Genomic DNA, 20,362 nt, shown 5'->3' on the forward strand with positions numbered 1-20,362 from the left:
ACCAAAAGACTTTGCCGGTCATAATCTCTTCCTCACTCACGGCATTAGACGAGGAAAAACTAGTTCGGCTGTTGAAGGAGTACAAAACAGCCATTGGATGGACCTTGGCCGACATTAAGGGGATAAGTCCCACAACATGCATGCATTGCATACTTCTAGAGGAGGGGGCTAAACCAAATAACGAGGCTCAACGTCGACTCAACCCTCCAATGATGGAAGTTGTGAAGAAGGAGATTATTAAGCTTCTTGATTGTGGAGTGATTTATCCAATTTTGGATAGTCGTTGGGTTTCACCAATTCAAGTTGTTCCAAAGAAATCCAGTGTCACTATGGTGAAGAATGAAGAGAACGAGCTTGTGCCTACCCGTATACAAACAGGTTGGAGAGTGTGCATCGATTATAGGAAGCTTAACGCCACCACAAGGAAAGATCATTTCCCTTTGCCGTTCATTGATCAAATGCTTGAAAGGTTAGCCGGTCATTCTTTTTATTGTTTTCTTGATGGTTATTCGGGATATAATCAGATTGTTATAGCTCTAAATGATCAAGAAAAGACCACTTTTACTTGTCCATTTGGTACTTTTGCTTATCGTCGAATGTCATTTGGTTTATGTAATGCACCAGCCACCTTTCAAAGATGCATGGTAAGTATCTTTTCAGATTTTGTTGAGAAGATTATTGAAGTCTTCATGGATGATTTAGTGTCTTTGGTGATTCGTTTGATGATTGTTTACATAATCTCACTTTAATCTTGAAACGATGCATTGAAACTAACCTTGTTTTAAATTGGGAAAAATGTCATTTAATGGTAAAACAAGGCATAGTTTTGGGTCAATAATTTCAGAAAAGGGAATTGAGGTTGATGAATCAAAAATAGATCTTGTACGCTACTTACCCTTTCCTGCTTCAGTGAGAGATGTTCGTTCTTTTCTTGGACATGCAAGATTCTATAGACGGTTCATCAAAGACTCGAAGATCTCCACACCCTTATGCTGACTTCTCCAAAAGGATGTGCCATTTGTGTTCGATGAAGCATGTCAGAATGCCTTCAATCACCTCAAAGAAATGCTAACTTCAGCCCCCATAATAGTTCCACCATATTGGAGTCTTCCTTTTGAGCTTATGTGCGATGCCTCTGATTATGCAATAGGAGCTGTTTTAGGCCAAAGGAAGAACAAACAGCCACATATCATCTATTATGTGACACACCCCGACCCAGAATATCTATTAGGACCCCAAATCGAGGTGTGATGGCCGACACCAGGAAGGTGACGAAGCCATAAAGTGTGATAATGTATAAAATGAGAATACATTAAAATCTTAAAGTGCCTAAGTACACGAGTGCGCGGTGAGCGGGTCTGGACCTATTTCACGCGTGATACAAAGCATTGGTATAGTACAATAAGGTCAGATAATGATTATACCATCAAAAGAAGCCACCTGTACTGGGAAGTGCCACAAATCCTCATCGATATGGAAACTATGCTACTAGTATGTGGAGGGGTGCATAAATAGAAAATGTGACTGAGTGATCGAAACAAGGATCTTCGAAATCATTTTCCATTATCAAAGATAGTAACCCCTCACCGTAAGACCTGTATAGTTTCCAACAAATCATACTACGTAAGAGTATGAAATCAAAAGTATACAGTCAACTCGGAAATATCCACTATCCAGCATTTCAGTAGCAATACAAATAATCACGTGCTTAATAAACCATACTAACATGCAAGTCAGAATCACCTATGGTGACCTGTACAACTGTACATATATCACATCAATCAATACCAACACATAAGTCGGAGTCACCTGTCGTGACCTGTACAACTTATTCGTATCTCATCAATCAATGCTAGTCAATAGCTCAATAACATACTAGCCAATAATTCATCAACATGCCAGCCAATAGCTCAACAATATGCTAGCTAATAATTCATCAACATGCCAGTCAATAGCTCAACAATATGTTAGCCAATAGCTCATCTACCAAATCCTGCACACGAGTCGGAACCATCTAAAGTGGTCTGTACGACAGGCTAGGTGTAAATAAATACGCTCAATTGTTACGATCACATGAAGCCTGTGCGAAGTATCGCAAGTTACCTACGAGTCGGAACCACCTAAAGTGGTCTGTACGACAGGGCGGCACTTACCTTGGATCCAAGGTGAGCATGTGGTGCGGGAGGTGAACGATCACGTGAAGGTTAAGCCCTAGCCACTGGTGGGAACACTAACATCGAGGTGCAGATTTATGAGCTCTAACATATCTCAATACAATCGTACTCACTACCATCATTACCATCAAAGTGTACATACCTGAATCTTACCTGAGCGTCCGCAACGTCATTTGGCACTTCAAAGCATTCACAATAATTAGATTCAGGTAATATATGTATGAATATGCCATGATACAATCGAAACCCAAACATTTCGTAGTGCTTCCAATATATATAATATTACCAGATATATAAACATATATACAAATGGCATGAAATGCATAACTGTAACACCCCACTCCCGAACTATTTACTTTCAAGAATAATCATCAGTGATAAGTCCAAATAGACACTAATTAAATGAATTATCACTACTTACCTTTCCTTACCTCAATTTCTTGATTCTTCAAATCTTAATTTATGACCAAACCTAAGGTTAAATCTCACATTTTTCACCAATCTTCCTCACACTGCTCAATTCCATAAGCAAGGTTATTGTCTCAATTATTTAGTCTCGTTTATTGTATGGCTGCATCTGACGTCTCGTTAGGCTGCCTACGTACCCTAAACATGGATCAAGCCATTCGTAGTTCACACTAGTCCTCCAAAGCATTAACATAAATTATATGAAATTCAATTTGTAAACGTTTGTGGAATTATCAGTCATATATACACGATAAAAGGAAAAGACCAACTCACTGGTATATGGAAGAGTCATAGCCCCTAGCCTCGAGTGACTACACTCGTCCTCATGATAGGTCTTACCTATATGCGAAGCAACTGGCGCCGTTAACTGCCATTATGAATATTCCGTTAAGATTAACGAAATATTCCCCCTTTCTTCTCCAGTTAGTCGTTGGACTCTGTCGTCGTCGCCGGAAAGTATTTGAAGCCCCAAAAACGATGGAATATCGTCGGAAAAATTGCGATATTCCGGTCACCTCTGCAACTCACTATTCTCGAGTTTCCTGATGTCCAATTTCTTCCAAAATGCTTCTCGGAGCTTTGTGAAAGTGTCTTAAAGCTCACTATAACCTTAGAATCCTCTGAAACCTTCGTAATTACGTATGCATGAACAGTATCTCGAACTGAGATCTCGGGTTCTTGGGTTTTTAAGGGTTTCAAGTTCTAAAAATGGTATGGATGTACTTAGGAGCTTGCAAGGAACATGAAATCCACCTTCAAGGTCTCAATCCATGCAGAAAATGGCTGAATCAAAAGTTGTCCGTACAACTTGTACGGAATTTACAAAAAAATCCGAAAGGAAGAAGAAAGAGGGAAGGTTCAAGGGTTGGTTTAGGTGTGTGTATGTGTCCTGATGGCAACCAACCCAAAAAAAAAAAAAAAAAAAAAATCACCCAAAACACCAACTAACATCCAAGGGCAAAATCATCATTCCACGCCATCGAAGGTAAATTTCATGATGGGCTGTCACATTATGCATCCCGAACCTTGAATGATGCTCAATTAAACTACTCTACCATTGAAAAAGAACTTCATGCTGTTGTGTTTGCTTTAGATAAGCTTCATTCTTATTTACTTGGCACTGAAGTTATTGTTTATTCTGACCATGCAGCATTGAAGTACTTATTCACCAAGAAAGAGGCCAAACCAAGGCTAATTTGCTGGATGCTTCTCCTCCAAGTGTTCGATATTGAAATTAGAGAAAAGAAAGGAAGTGAAAATGTGGTGGCTTACCACTTGAGTTGTTTGGTTTACAATGAGGAGTCCTTACCCATCCAAAAGACGTTCCCAGATGAGCAGCTGCTGTCCATTGAGGTAAGTGAGCCATGGTATGCCGATTTAGTGAATTATTTGGTGTCTAAATAAGTTCCAAGCACACTAAACAAGCACCAACGTGATAAACTCAAAAAGGATGCACGGTTTTATGTGTGGGATGACCCATACTTGTGGAAATATTGCCCTGATTAGATTCTTCGTAGGTGTGTGCATAATTCTGAGTTTAATTCAATTTTAACTTTCTGTCACACTTATGGATGTGGGGATCATTTTGGCACACAACTCACAACCCTTAAAGTGTTAGAATGTGGATTTTATTGGCCTATAGTAATTTAAGTTATTTTCGTATTATTTTAGGTTCAGCTGGTAAAGATGACAATAAATAGTCAAATGGAGCAATTTGGAGCAGTTTTGGACTTGGATTGGATAGCAGGCGTGGATAGCATATGGGTTGAACGTTTTGGTGTTTAAAAGGTGTTAAACATGTGCTAAAATCTGGAGAAATCAAAGTTAAGGCTTGGAAGGCAAGGAATTACACAAGAAAGAGGAATCCTAGTTGGAGAGAGGTTGTTACTTGTTTTGAAGTCCAAATAAAGAATCAAAGATGAATTTGGCTTGTTAGATGACCAGGAACAGGATGGGAAAGGAATTGGGATATTTAGCCTGATTTGGAGGTGCCAAATAAGGCAAAAAGGTGCAAAATAAAGGCTAAGTTGTTGGGATCACTTTGGAATATCTTGCAGCCTATTTTACCCCATAAAAACTTGCCTTTTTGCCACTTTTACAACTTGCCTTTTTGCCACTTTTACATGCCCTTTTTATTCTAGGCGAATTGCCCAATTCTAATTACCTATTTTTCCTCTCTTTTCATTCACTCTAAAAAAAACCCTAGCCATGCCCTATATATATAAAGTGTACTGCAACGTTGAAAGGTGTGCCTCGTCTACCATTCATCCATGGAAGTTGCTGGAATTTTCAGAGTTCTTTCTCTCTTTATTTTAAATTTCAATGTTTATTTTAGATTGTTTTTCAGTGATAATGAACATGTGTAACTAAGTTTCTTTTTAGCAAGAGGTGAATTTGAAGCCATGATCATATGTTTTATATAAAGTGATTACATCCAGTATTGTTTCATAAAACATGAATGTGATTTACTTATCTGCTTTATAGAAAACTTATTCTTGTATGTTTATTAAGGATGCGTACTTAGTTTGCATGCAGGGATTTGATGCTAGAATATAAGGGAATTTCACCTAATCGTTTTGAACTTATATTTGCAAGTAGTAAAAGTCACTAGTCATGTTTGAGTAGTAAAATTCAATGTTCGAGATGTATTTCTATCATGCTTTTCATAGTTAGGGAACTTGAGAAGAATAATTTGGTTGCTTCACTGAGTCCAATTCAATGAACTTAGGAAAATCTGAGAGTTAATTGGTGTTGTACACAGTTAATTTGGGGCATTGTCATTCATGGTTTATAGGAAGAATAACTGGAAATCGATTTGTATGCATATGATTCATGTGTGGAGAAGAATCCTTTAGCTATCCTTTCATCCATATTTCATTCACAACTTAATTTACTTGCTGCCATTTACTTTTATTTTTATTAAATTCGTCCAAAATCCCCCCAGTCATTGTTTTGTTGTTAGTTTAACTTAGTTTTCAGTTTTATAAGTTTAATTTGTGTGGATTAGCATCCCTTCAAATCCCTGGAAAAGAGCTATCCCTACTTACTCGTACTACGATTGCATAATTTGTCGGGTTTAATTTGTGTGTTCATTTTTTACCACATCAAATTCTGGCGCCGTTTCATAAATGACAACTACAACTAAGTATTAACTAAAGAACATATCAAACTTCCACCTATGTTGGTAACTTTCTGATGTGATAGGAAACTAACACACAAATTAAACCCTTTTTAGACAATTGTAGTATATGTAAGTAGGGATCGTTCTGGGCGGGGGATTAGAAGGGATGCTTATCAACACAAACTAGACTTAAAAACACAAAACTAGACTCTAATGACTCGAAACTGACCAAGCTAACTCAAAATAGCACAAAACAAACAAATTGACTCAAAACAGGAACTAAAGGGTGATTTGGACGAATTCTAGACTTAACTTGACTCAAAATACTAATGGGTACAGGTTTGAATGAATTTTAAAACTAAACTAAAATGACACAATGATGGGGGCTTCGTTTGTACGAAATTTAAAACTAAAATTAAGTAACTTGCAGAAAACAAACTAATTGATACTAAATTGAGGTGAATGAAGGGGGTGAAAGGCTAGCTAGAGTCTCCTTCTCCACACATGACACATATGCATACAAATCGATTTCCAGTTATTCTTCCTATAAACCATGAATGAAAATGCCCTAAGTTAATCGTGAACTGCACAAATTAACTCTCAGATTTTCCTAAATTCATTGAATTGGACTCAGCGACGCAACCAAATTATTCTTATCAAGTTCCCTATATGAACTGCATAATGGAGATACATATCAAGGATCATTAAGTTTTGTGAAAATCATAAGCATTGACATGGCATTCGTAACTATGAATTGCATGATACTCCTGCCAGGAATTTACTTAACGCGATTGTGACTAGCAACCTCCACTACTTGTAAATATAAGTTCATAACTATTAGGTGAAACTCCCTTATATTTTAGCATCAAATTCATGCATGCAAACTAAGTGGGCCCCCTTAATCAACACACAAGAATAAGTTATCAATCAAACAATTAAGTAAATTGCATTCACAATTTATGAAACAATAACTAGATGTAATCAATTCATATCACATATATGTCCATCATAATTGAAAACCAAATTAAAATAAACATTGAACTAAAACTAAGGATAGAATACACCTAAAAATGCTCCAGCAATCCAAAGGTCTTGAATGGCAAGCACAGCTCCAAGCTTCTTGTTCTCCTTCCTTGCAAAGCTGCGGCATAAGTATGTTTTTCTAATTTTTAGGCTCTTGTGTGTGGTGATCTGAATGGTGTGGCATTGTGGTGTATTTATAGGTTGAGGGCACACGGCACAAAGGTAGTTTTGGAAAAGGATTTGGCACTCCAAGGGTTGTGTTAGAAAATGATTGCACAACACAAACCAACAAGGACAAGGGATAAGGTATGCGGCACCCTTTTAGGAAAAGGTAAGGCCTTCTAGAAATTAGGTTTTTAGATGTCCTAATATGAAAATAACTTCCCCTTGCAGCTGGAATTTAGATACAATAGGATTAGGATAAGGTTAGGATAAGATAAGATAAGGTTTTGGATACTGTTCCTTCTCTTTAGTTGATTCCTTATCTTTTATGTCTTGAATTAATTTCTTCAACTCTTTAGCACATTCCTAGCCTCTTTTGATCTTCAAAAACGTCCATCCACCTCACTCCATTCATGTGCTATCCATTCCAAGCCCAAAACTGCTTTAAAATGCTCCAAATTGCCTTTTCTTGCCACTTTTTTCCATTTGAACCTACAAACACATGAAAATAGCTTAAAACACTCTAATAAATAAAAACTAACTGAGTAAATGCAAGGAAATAAGCTAACAAAGTCGCACAAATATGCTCCTATCGCTTTCTTTAACAGTCATGCAATTAAAAACCAAATCATCATCATTTTGTTGGAAGGTACCTTAAGACACAAACAAGCAACAAAAATGACTCTTTTTTGGTTTTTTCTCAAGCTTTTTCAATTTTTTTATGACCCACAATAAAACAGTTTAAAACAATGAATAACAACATCAGTAGTGATAGGTGGTGAAATTCGAAGAGAAATCTTGAAAAGCCTTATGTTTACCCCCCCCCCCCCCCAAAAAAACACTTAAACCAAACATTGTCCTCAATGTTTCAAAAATAAATTTAAACAACAAAGCAATAAAAGATAACTAGCAAACAAGACTATCATGGCAAAGTAAAAACAATAAAGAGAAAGGTAAAAAGAGCAAATATGGTTGTCGGAGCCTGAAATTCCATTGACTCTTTATTTGAACACATGGGTTGCCTCCCAAGAAGCACTTGCTTTGACATCTTCCAGCTGGACGATACCTTCATTTAATCCTCACTAGAGACCAGCGGCATGGAGTTAATCTTTGAATGGAAAGGCATACTTGAAATGATCCAGTAATGGTTCATAGGAGCATATTTACGCGACTTAATTAGCTTGTTTTCTTGCATTTACATAGTTAGTTTCTATTTATTATAGTGATTTAAGCTATTTTCGTGTGTTTATAGGTTTAAATGGCAAAGTTGGCAAGAAAGTGCAATTTGGAGCAATTTAAAGCAATTTTGGGCTTGGAATGGATAGCATATGCATGGAGTAAGGTGGATGGACGAATTTGAAGTTCAAGAGAGGCTAGGAATGTGCTTAACATCTGGAAGAATTAAATCAAAGACTTGGAAGATAAGGAATCAGCTATAAAGGAGGAAACCTTATCCAAACATTATCCAAAATCTTATCTTATCTTATCTTATCTTATTCTATCCTAATCTTTTGCTACCTTAATTCCAGCTCCAAGGAGGACATCTAAATGACATTAAGATACCTAAATATCAGGTTTCTAGAAGCCAAAGCCTTATCCCTAAATCTATGCAGCACCACCCATTCTAGAAGTTCTAGAACCTGTCACAAGGACCATCCCTTGTCCTCCCTGGAATATGATTGAAAGTGTCCTTGTTCTTTTTGATTTGGAGTTCTAATTCCCCTCTTTCTTAGCCTTGCATGCCTTTCCTTCTCCCTATAAATACATAGTGTCGTACCTATTATTCACGACCCATCTTTCACCACAATTCACCCCACATATCCATCATACACTCAAATCCCTCTAGTGCGGCAGCTTTGGAAGGAGAAAGGAGAGGAGACCCTTGGAGCCTTGCCCTGCCATTCAAGCTTGGAGTGCTGGAACGTTCTTAAGTGTATTCTATTTTTTGCTTTCAATGTTTAATTTAAGTTATCTTTGTTTAAGTGCGAACATGACGAACTGAACTCATTTTAGCTAAAGGTTGATTCAAAGCCATGAACATATATGTAATATGAATTGATTTCCTCCAGTTATTGTTTCGTAAAACATTGAATATGATTTACTTATCTGTTTGATTGATAACTTATTCTTGTATGTTGATTAATGATGCATACTTAGTTTGCATGCATGAATTTGATGCTAGAATATAAGGGAATTTCACCTAATCGTTATGAACTTATATTTATAAGTAGTGGAGGTTGCTAGTCACAATCGTGTTAAATAAATCCATGGCAGGAGTATCATGCAGTTCATAGTTACGAATTTCATGTTAATGCTTATGATTTTCATAAAGCTTAATGGTCTTTGATATGCATCTCTATTATGCTATTCATGTAGGGAACTATTGAAGAATAATTTGGTTGCCGATGCGTTATCCATACAATTCAATGAAATTAGGAAAATTTGAGAGTTAATTTGTGCAGTTCACGGTTAATTTGGGGCATTGTTATTCATGGTTTATAGGAATAATAACTGGAAATCGATTTGAATGCATATGTGTCATGTGTGGAGATGAACCCTCTAGCTAGCCATTCACCCATTTAAACACCCAATTGCGTCCAAGTTGTTTAAGAGTCTTTAATCTACTTGTCTTTACTTTAAATTCGTCAAAAACCTAATCCCCTTTACTTTGTTATGTGAAATTAGTTAGAATCTGTCCAAACTTGTGTTTTTAAGTGTTTTGAGGCAAGTTAAAAGTAATTTTCGTCCAAATCACCCTTTAGTGTCTAGTTTGAGTCTATTTGATTATTTTGTGTTGTTTTGAGTCATTCTAGTTTGTTTTGAGTAAATAGAGTCTAGTTTTATGTTTTTGAGTCTAGTTAAGTGTAATTGAGTATAATTTGAGTAGATTAGCATCCCTTCTAATCCCCAGCCTAGAATGATCCCTACTTTCATATACTACAACTATCTAAAAAAGGTTTAATTTGTGTGCTAGTTAATATCACATCAATGGTTTAAATTCTAGAGTGGGTGCCTGAATCATTGAAATCAACAACATGTTAGTAGAAAACGAAATTGAAATTTGAGGAGATGGCTTACCTGTGTGCTGCGACAAGAACTCAAGGACAAACAATATTGCGAAAGTTTCAGGAATGTTGCTCCTGGCCAGATTTGGCGTGAGGACAGTGACTTGTCTCGTGTCATAAAATCTAACTTCTTTGGCGATGGTAGTCTCAAGTGCATCATCTTTAATGAATTCTAGATATTCCCCAGCCATTTCTTTCTCTTGAATCTTTGGAAAAGTTTCGAAGATGTCTTTCTTTCCCTCTTCGTTCTTGGATTGCAAAAACCTGCGAGGAAAAGTTACATTTGGTGGAATGGGGTTAGAAAGAATTGAATTTGGAACAACCTTAACTAAATTGGGTGGTGGTGGAGCGAGGGTAGCCGCGGTAATAGGATTAAAGATAATTGGGTGTTATGGCAAGGCTTCTTTGGACAACAGCTCTTTGTCCACTTCTAGGCTATGTTTGCACATCTTTGGTTCAGTTCCAACCTCCATAGCACTTCCCAAAGTGATAGCCTCAGCGATTTCAAAATCTCCCGTTGAATTGACAATAGTTGAGTTAGAGAGTTCGCTTTGTTCTCAAATTTTTCCCATGAATTCTGTGATCTATCCAAGTTGATTTTTCAATTCGACCATCTTGTTAGCTTGGTTTTCTAAGTCTTGAGTCAAAGAAGCACAAAAAGTATTTAGTGTTCGAAGAATTTTAACATGATCCATGGACATACTTGAATTTGGTTGGAATTGTTGTGGGGGAGCTGTGGTAGCTGCGTAGGTCTTGAATAGAACTCCTCAGATGGCTGCCAATATCCTTCTTGTTGAACTTGTTGAGGTTCCCTCCACATAAAATTTGAATGATCTCTCCCACCTGGATTGTAAGTGTTGGAAAACAAGTCGTTCCTTGATTGATTATGGTCTTGATAACCCCAAGCATTGACACTATCCCAACCTCCATTCTCAATTAATTAAAGATGTTGATTAGTTTGATATCCTTGCCGAGAAGACACACTAAATGTGGCCACACTTTGCATTGTGGTTCTTTCGATATACTGCGATGTAAGAGAAGTAAGATTTGCCATTTGAGCTTGAAGATTAGCAATTGCCATGTCTTGCTTCTCTAGTACTTGAAATCAAAGAAATAAAACTAGATCAAATATCAAAAGAAAAAACAAATGAAAAACATAGAGCGATTAGCAATTTTACTAATCCCCGGCAACGGCACCAGAACTTGATGTGGTAAAAACGAACACACAAATTAAACCTTATAAATTATGCAATCGTTGTACGAGTAAGTAGGGATCATTCTATTTCGGGGATTAAAGTTCCAAAGGATGTCAAATGCACATACGTTTGGTCTCATGATTGCCAAAACAGTCCAAATACACTCCATAAAAAAACCGTAAACCGTGTACTTTTGACACCCAATAAGTTTTTGATATTTTGATTACTCCTTCATATGGTACTAGTTGAATATTATAAATGTTTTTTTCCTTAAGTTCCAAAGGGTGTCAGATGCACGCTCGTTTAATCCCGTGAATGACGATAACAGTCCAAATACACTTCATAATGAAAAACTGTGTACTTTTGACCCCTAATAAGCTTTTGATCTTTGGGTACTCATTCTTATGGTACTAGTAGCATTGATATGTGTTTATTTTCTTAAGTTCCTAAGGGTGTCAAACACAAGCTCATTTGATATCATGAATGTTAAAAGCAGTCCAAATATACTCAATAGGGAAAAATTGAGAACTTTGAACTCCCAATCAGCTTTTGATCTTTTGAGTACTTATTCTTATGGCCTTATTAGTATATTAAATGTGTTTAGTATATTAAATGTGTTTATGTGCTAAGGTTCCAAAGGGTGCCATGTACATGCTTATATGGTCCCATGAATGCCATAAACAGACCAAATAGTTAAGTACACTACATAAAGAAAAATTATGTACTTTTGACACCTAATAAGATTTTGATCTTTTGAGTCCTCATTCTTATGGTCCTGGTAGCATCTTTCATGTGTTTATTGCTTAAGTTTGAAACTGTGTCATATGCACACTTGTTTGATCCCATGAATGCCGAAAACAATTCAAACACATTCCAAGTGGAAAAACTGTATACTTTTGACACACAATAAAATTTTGATATTTTGAGTATGAAATCGTTGTGAAACGATTTAAATCTTAGCTGCAAAAACTTTTCTAGTGGGGTCATATCTTCAATTGCCATTGAAGGTGGTGTTATTACTCGAATTGTCGGCCTATTTGGGACGTGGGGATGATCATTTCTAACCAAGCTCACAGGATTCTCACCGTCCAAGAGGTGTCGCCATTCTTGGCCTTTTTGAGGAATTAGGTTTGTCAAGTCTTAGGCGACAGGCTTTGTGTTGGAAATGTGCCCTAAAACCAATCATATGATGATACTTTATGGACATTTCACATGTTAAACTAATCTAGTTTAATATTAAGGGCAAACATTATTGTTTGAGCCGTCTCATATAAATGTTATATGCTTAAACGATAAGTCCAAGGAATATGTGATTGGAAGAATGCGATCTAAAGAAGTTAGATTCATGAGACCATTCTTTCGTTGACACATCCTAAACGTTCCTGATCATAGGATTGTCAATTGGGCATTGACAGTCCGTTAAGATCAGTACGTGCTATGTCTTCTCTCAGGGAGAGTGACTAGTCTCGAGTCATTGGTGTGTATGACATCAAGACAAGTACGTAGGTGCTCAATAGAGAATGAGTTCACTGAACACGATCAACGAAGAGTTCTCATATTCATGTCACATGAGAACTCATGGTTGGGATAATGCAAATTAGTCTTTTGACCTGAGGCATCACAGTTGTATTGTGGTTAGGTCCTTAATCTTTGATTATGTCAAAGTTACTCCATAAGGAGGGTGTCCACAGCATCGTTGGGGTTAAGCCACTTAGCCATGGAGGCAAGTGAATGCGCAACAAGGGATCTCTAACCTTCAAACTGTTTGAGGGATAATACTCTATGATATGATTAAGAATCTTTGGCCAAAGTATGAATGAGATTTAGGAATGTGTTCCAAATCACATTCAAGGTAATCATATAAGCACAAGACTCACATTGGATAGTAGACATGAATAAACTATCAAACCAAACAATGTGGTCAAGTTTGCCACTCAAATGAATTAAGGAATAAGTATGACTTTATAGCCAAAATTCATTAAGGGTAATTTTTGGGGAAAGGATGAGAACACAAGCTCTCCTTTCTCTCTAAAATTTCAGCCACCTTGGAGGGATCATCTAGCAATCAAACTCCTCCAAGGTCACTCATTTCTTCTACAATATGCCTTGGTGTGGAGACTTAGAGGTTTTCAATTTTGGGAACTTGGAGAAACCTTTTCATCCATCCAAATCCATGGATCTAAGATGCAAGGAATGAAGGCCCTCTCTTTGGGTGATTAGCCTTTGCTTATGCAAAGAGGAATCTACAAAGGTATTGATTTCTCAACTCACTTTGTTTTGAGTTGAGTCTTGGTTCACCTATCTACTAGGCTTTGAAGTTCATGGGTTAAGTTTTGTTTTTGAGTGCATATAAACATGATTCCGCCTTTTAATTGTTAATTGCATGTTGTTGATGTTGCTCAAATGAACTTGTTTTTCACAAATTTTCCTTCAAGTGGTATCAAGAGCCTAAGTCTAGTAGTTGGTGAATCCTTTTGGGTTTTGTAGTTCATAGTTTGTGATTTGAATGTTGTAATTGTTACAAGCTTTATTCTTGCTTTTTTGAATGTAAATTTTGTTAGAAAATTTGCCATCTCAAATGTTGTAGATGTAGTTCATATGAGCATGAATTTTGGAGCTAAAATTTGGTGCCATGTTTTTTGGGAAATTCGGCCAAATCCAAAGGGTGGATTTTTGGGTTCTTGTTTGACTTGTTAAAAGTGTTTTAAAGTGACTTTTGGAACCCCTATGTACCCTAGTATGGTTGTATGTTATTTCCCTTAAGTTTGAGTGGTTTTGGTATGTTTTTGGGTGAAGAATGTTCATGGAGCTCTTATGGGTTTTCATGGATGTTTTTCATTGTTCTTGATATGTTCTTGCCAAGAACAAAAGGTTTGGTGTTTTGATTCAAAGTTTTGATTTATTTCATAAAGTTTTTGTTTTGAAATATTTCTTATGTTTAAATATATTAGATATTTATTTTGAAAAATTAAAGAAATTTTAGTGGGTAGGTGTGTAATGATTTATTCCATTTCACCCACCCCACTTACAAAAACTTTGAAATTTTTTTTATTACTTTGCTTCAAAACCGGCCACCCTACTCAATTAGGGTCCTTGTGGGGCTTTTATGCAATTACATAAAGTTTTGATACTTTTGTGTATTTGTACTTTGACCCAAAAGTTTACGTTTTTACGTAAAGGTCCAAAATCACTAAAAGGACAAATTGTTTTGCTCCTTTAATGAAGTTTTAGCTTTTGTGGAAATTTTTGGGTTCTAGTTGTAATTACATGAAGTAGTGGACTTTTGTGTTTTTACAAAGTGACCCCAAAAGTTTAAGTTTTGCAAAATGGCCCAAACAAGTTGAGGTCATAGCATTTTGGCCCAAATTAGGTAGAGAACAAAATTGTTTTGTCTCTTTAAATGAGAATTGGATTTTCATTTCATTTAGCTCCATTTAAATCAATTCTATGGATACAAAAACCAAATGAAAATGTTGCATTCAAGTTTAATTAGTTAAAGCGTTAATTAATTAAAGAAAGGGTGATTATGAACCTAAGCCTACTATAATTGAGCTATGTGAAAGGCCGTTTCAAATTTGTTTGAACCATGGGAATGTGTAGATTAAATTTTGGTTGTAATTTGATATGATCAATTGTTGTAAAAGAGCATAAGCTCTTCTTTACTTTAAAGTAATTTGATTTGATCAATTGTTGTAAAAGAGCATAAGCTCTTATTTACTTTGAAGTACTCCTTTCTTGTTTTATTCGATATGCATGAAATTGGAGTAGTTGGGTCCAACGCCCAATAAGACAACACGCCTTAATGTGATTAAACGCGTAACTAAAATCAATCACCATCCCTAGACCGAGATTCAACACTAGGCTCGTGTTGAATCGAATCAAAGGTTCATAGTCATCCTAAAGCCCTAAGGCAACTATATAGTCCATCAATGAATGCAAATCTTATGTTAGTAGTACCATATAGTCTTGCTTTAAAAACCGTTTTAAAAGCATAGTGGGAGTATTATATACTACTAAATCAATCATATGGACCAATAGTTGTAATAGGACCAAAATGTTTTAATTGGATTAAAATGTATGTTTATATGTGATGAGACCTAAAACCCTCAACCAAACCATTATTAAGTTGATAAGCGAGAGATGCTTTGAATATCTCTTCGTGGCCTTCCACCGTGGTAGGCTCCAATCGTTTGTGACTTGTACACCGGCTTCACCCTATCATGGGGGAGTACAAAGTGCATGCTTACACTCAGGAGGAGTCTATACGCATATGATGAGGTGAGTGTAGGCAACGAGGATGGCCAACATCATATCATTGTGAGGCTATTCTTGAACCCCTTCATGAACTAAGCATGGTGGGAATAACTTAACTAAGTGCAATGGCGCCGATATCATATCATTGTGAGGCAACATTCTCTAGAGGCCAAATAAGATGGGTACTTGCAAGAGATGCAAATGAGTAAGCGTACTCTCTCATTATTATTAATGCTAGCCAACATCGTATCATCGTGAGGTGGGCTTGGTAATAGTGAGCCTCCCATACCCTACTAAGAGTTTCCTCCAAAACTCTCGAATTCCGATGAGGGATATGGAATTTGCCAAAAATAGTGGGTGGTGCTATTTGATTTAAAGACCCGAATCAAATGGCTTAAAATCAATCAATTTATATTCGTTATGTATTTGTTTACCAATATATTTGCAAACGCTATCCAAAACTTGACAAAGAAAAGCCGAATGCTTTAATTTCCGAACTTAGTTCTACAAACCCATAGATTGTCTTTAATGGCTTGTAGATGTAACTAAGTAGTCTCATCCTCACAATCTTCCTATTGATAATGTATCATTGGAAGAATATGTTAGATAAGTCTAACATGAGAAGGACAACACTTTTAATGTCATAATTCTTCAAATACAAATTGTTGTATGAAGAAATGAGAGTTGCCTTGAACAACTCTTGAAAGTTTGTAATTATGTTTAGAACATAATGGTTGGTTGACAAAAATAGTCCATCAACATGGACTTATGATGATTTTGAATCATTGAGTGTTGAAGTGTTAAACCACTTAACGAGACGGAAATTAGGCAAGGACTTCACCTTTGTGTCCCTATCCTAATGGTTCACTAAGTTTATTGTAAACTATAAAGTGAACAATAACCACACACTCTCCAAATTGTTTGATGTGTATAACACAATTGAAATAAGTTTCAAGAGAGATAGTGGGAGTTTAGGGACCATGACTATTGTAGTCAAAGGAGAAGTCAAATGAAGAAGGCAAAATAACTCCAAGGGAACAAACTTTCTTTATGAAAGGATGGACATTGGAAGGGGTATTTGCAAGAAATGTCTTGCAAGTGTCAAGAACACACCTTTCGAAGGTGTTGTAATATGTTTTTGAAATAGTTCAAAACAGTTGGTTCTTCTACTTGAATGCTTGATTCCGTATTAGTAACTATGTTTTACAATTGTTGTAAAAGTGTGCTAATAAAAAGTAGAAGATTAATGAGAGAAGAGAAAGTACTTCACATTCGGAAAGTGAATAAAATATAGATCTCTGCGAAAGCGGATTGTACTTACTTCCTCATATGAACTACCAAAGAAATTGGAAAATACTAAAGATTGTCTTTACATTCCAATTTTAAGGAACTTAAATCCGTCACTATAGTAGAGATGGATAAATGTTTTGTTTGACAAAACATTGTTCTTTATTAATCAATAATTAGATTATTGTAATTTAATTGGTTGTCTCTATAGTAGAGATGATGTGGTAGTTTAACTGTTTAGAATATGATGATACTTAAAACCCAAAAGGTTGCAAGGTAGTGACTAATCCCAACTGAGTTGTGATACCTCTAAAACATAAGTTACGAGTTGGTCATAGATGGATGCTTTGGATCGTTAGATCCGGATCCAATACCTTCTTGTTAAAATTGTATAGAGGCGAAATGTTCGAATCTTTATTCTTTTGGAAAGAAGAAGGAATCACAAAGTTGTTGAGGTTAATTCACTTAGATGTTAGTGGCACTTGTCCACAACATAATACTACTCATGTTGTATGACATTCACCGAAGATCACTCTCGGTTGGACTATAGTTTATTTTGAATAAACACAAGTCCGAATACTTTGCAAAAGGTTTCAAAGAATTCAAGAAATGTAAGTAGATGAGTAAGACGTCTAAAGTATTTACCTCCTTAGATTTGATCCAAGGAAAAAGTAACACTTTAGATTAATTTCCTTGAAAAATATCAAGGAAAGTAGCATCGTAAGATAATGAATTTCTCCATTAGGAGAAGAATGAACATGAATAAGATTTAGTTCGTTGGACATTATCAATTACCCATATATATATGATATATACTTCTAAGACAACCTAGTTCCTATACCACAAGCTCCAAGGTAGTCCAGAAGGATTTATAAACCGTCTCAGTTGAATGGTTTGAACTTTATGACTATGTCATAGAGTTGCACCTCTTAATTCGAAAGAAATAAGAATGAAAATCCTTATGACTACATTGAGTGTATATACGATATATACTCAAGGAAATGGTAAAGTACCATTTGACCCGAAATAATGAAACCTTCACAGCTAATTGGTAGCTTAAGGTGACTACACTCAAAGAGAATGGTTGACTTTGAAGAAACCATCTTTGACGTAGTCTTGGTTTCAATTAATTCGAAAATTGCTAGCTACAACTAAATGGTGATTTAATGTTTGGACATAATATGGGTTTCCGAAACCATTATTAAGATAGTCTTGATAATATATGTCTAAAACTATAAATCACAAGACAGGTTAGTTGTAGAGATCCATCCATCATGGATCTTAGCAAGCTAGTGGGAGCTATAAGCGTCTTATGAGAAAAGATCAATTGTTTGATTTCTCATAAAGATGTAAATGAATCTTTTGTTTACTAGGTTTACAAAAGATTAGTGGGAGTTAATCGTATTCCTAAATTTAAATATATATATATATATATATATATATATATATATATATGATATATTAATTTTTGGAAATGAAAAGAGTACTTCTTCGTTAAAGTTATTCTATAACGATAGAATGTATATGGGAGATATAGTCTATATAATGGAATGGAAATCTATAATGATATATTTCAAGATATAATTGGATTATATCAATCCCTAAAATAGACAAGAGATGCTAGGAAGTTTCTCATTTGATGATAAACTTCAATTAGAATGACAATTCTAGTGAGACTAGGAAGTTGTTCTTCTCAAAGGGAATGTACCCTTTGACTCCCAAAGAAATAATGCGTAAATAGAATCCTTTATGCATAAGCAGAAAGGTGATTTATGTATTTCATATTGTATGAAAAACATTGATATAAGATGTACCTAGAGAGGTACAAGACAATATCAGTGCAAGCCCAGGATCAGAACCATGGCAACTGTCAAGTGAGTCCTTAAGTATTTGAGAAATACTAAAGGATATATTACTCAATAATTGAGAAAGAATTAGAGTAACGTAATGGAAGCGTAAATGTATTAGATTATGAATCTAATCCATCATTGGATATTTCTTCATTATGAATGAAGAGATAAACAGATATCTCTTTATTATGACTAAAAAGATATTTGGATGGAAACATTAAAGTAATGACTTTAGTGTGTTCCATTATGATTGCAAAATATATTGCCATATAGAAGTTTACAACAATGTTGTTTGGATGGGAAAGTTCATTTATGAACTCTCTATTCGGTTCCAACCAGAAAGTGTATGACACTAATGGGGCGATAGCTCAAGCTAGGGAATCAAGGTCTCATCAAGGTCCGAACTCAAATGAGAGACTGAACCACATGATTGAGAATCATGTATAATGGTGACGTCGTTATTCTCAAGGTTGCTTCTATGGATAACATATAGATATCCATTGTCTAGGCCTACTACTCAGCCATTTATGAAATGACTACAGAAGAGGTATCATCACTGATGACTAAGCTGATTGGCTCTAGTGCAAGTGGGAGATTGTTGGAAATGTGCCCTAAAACCAATCATATGATAATACTTTATGGACATTTCACATGTTAAACTAATCTAGTTTAATATTAAGGGCAAACATTATTGTTTGAGCCGTCTCATATAAATGTTATATGCTTAAACGATAAGTCCAAGGAATATGTGATTGGAAGAATGCGATCTAAAGAAGTTAGATTCATGAGACCATTCTTTCGTTGACACATCCTAAACGTTCCTGATCATAGGATTGTCAATTGGGCATTGACAGTCCGTTAAGATCAGTACGTGCTATGTCTTCTCTCAGGGAGAGTGACTAGTCTCGAGTCATTGGTGTGTGTGACATCAAGACAAGTACGTAGGTGCTCAATAGAGAATGAGTTCACTGAACACGATCAACGAAGAGTTCTCATATTCATGTCACATGAGAACTCATGGTTGGGATAATGCAAATTAGTCTTTTGACCTGAGGCATCACAGTTGTCTTGTGGTTAGGTCCTTAATCTTTGATTATGTCAAAGTCACTCCATCAGGAGGGTGTCCACGACATCGTTGGGGTTAAGCCACTTAGCCATGGAGGCAAGTGAATGCGCAACAAGGGATCTCTAACCTTCAAACTGTTTGAGGGAGAATACTCTATGATATGATTAAGAATCTTTGGCCAAAGTATGAATGAGATTTAGGAATGTGTTCCAAATCACATTCAAGGTAATCATATAAGCACAAGACTCACATTGGATAGTAGACATGAATAAACTATCAAACCAAACTATGTGGTCAAGAGTCTTGTATTAGAGAAAGACCGTATTGCATTTGTAATCCTAAAACTGAATAGGTTCTCCACCTCTTCTGATTAGCTTGGGTAACCATGACATGCTGCTAGGCGTCAACCATGGTTTGTGGAAGCCCTAAAAGTGTATTATCACTAACGGGAGAATTGAAAGTAAGTTCCAATTCACAATCGATTTGAAAGAGTTTGAATCGCCCACTGCCTCGCTAAAAGGAACCTAATGGATCGTACACCGTGTAAGGTAGAGATTGAAGATTCAACGGAGATGAGTAAGAATAATTAAATGGTTTAATTATTTATGGCAAGGATTAATTAATATGATTATTAATCAAACGAATAAGTTCGTTAAAAGACCTCGGGATAGTTTTGGACCTTAAGGCCCAATGGGC

Source organism: Pyrus communis, chromosome 16 (assembly GCF_041283825.1).
Source record: "Pyrus communis isolate YQ-2024b chromosome 16, ASM4128382v1, whole genome shotgun sequence".
NCBI lineage: Eukaryota > Viridiplantae > Streptophyta > Magnoliopsida > Rosales > Rosaceae > Pyrus > Pyrus communis.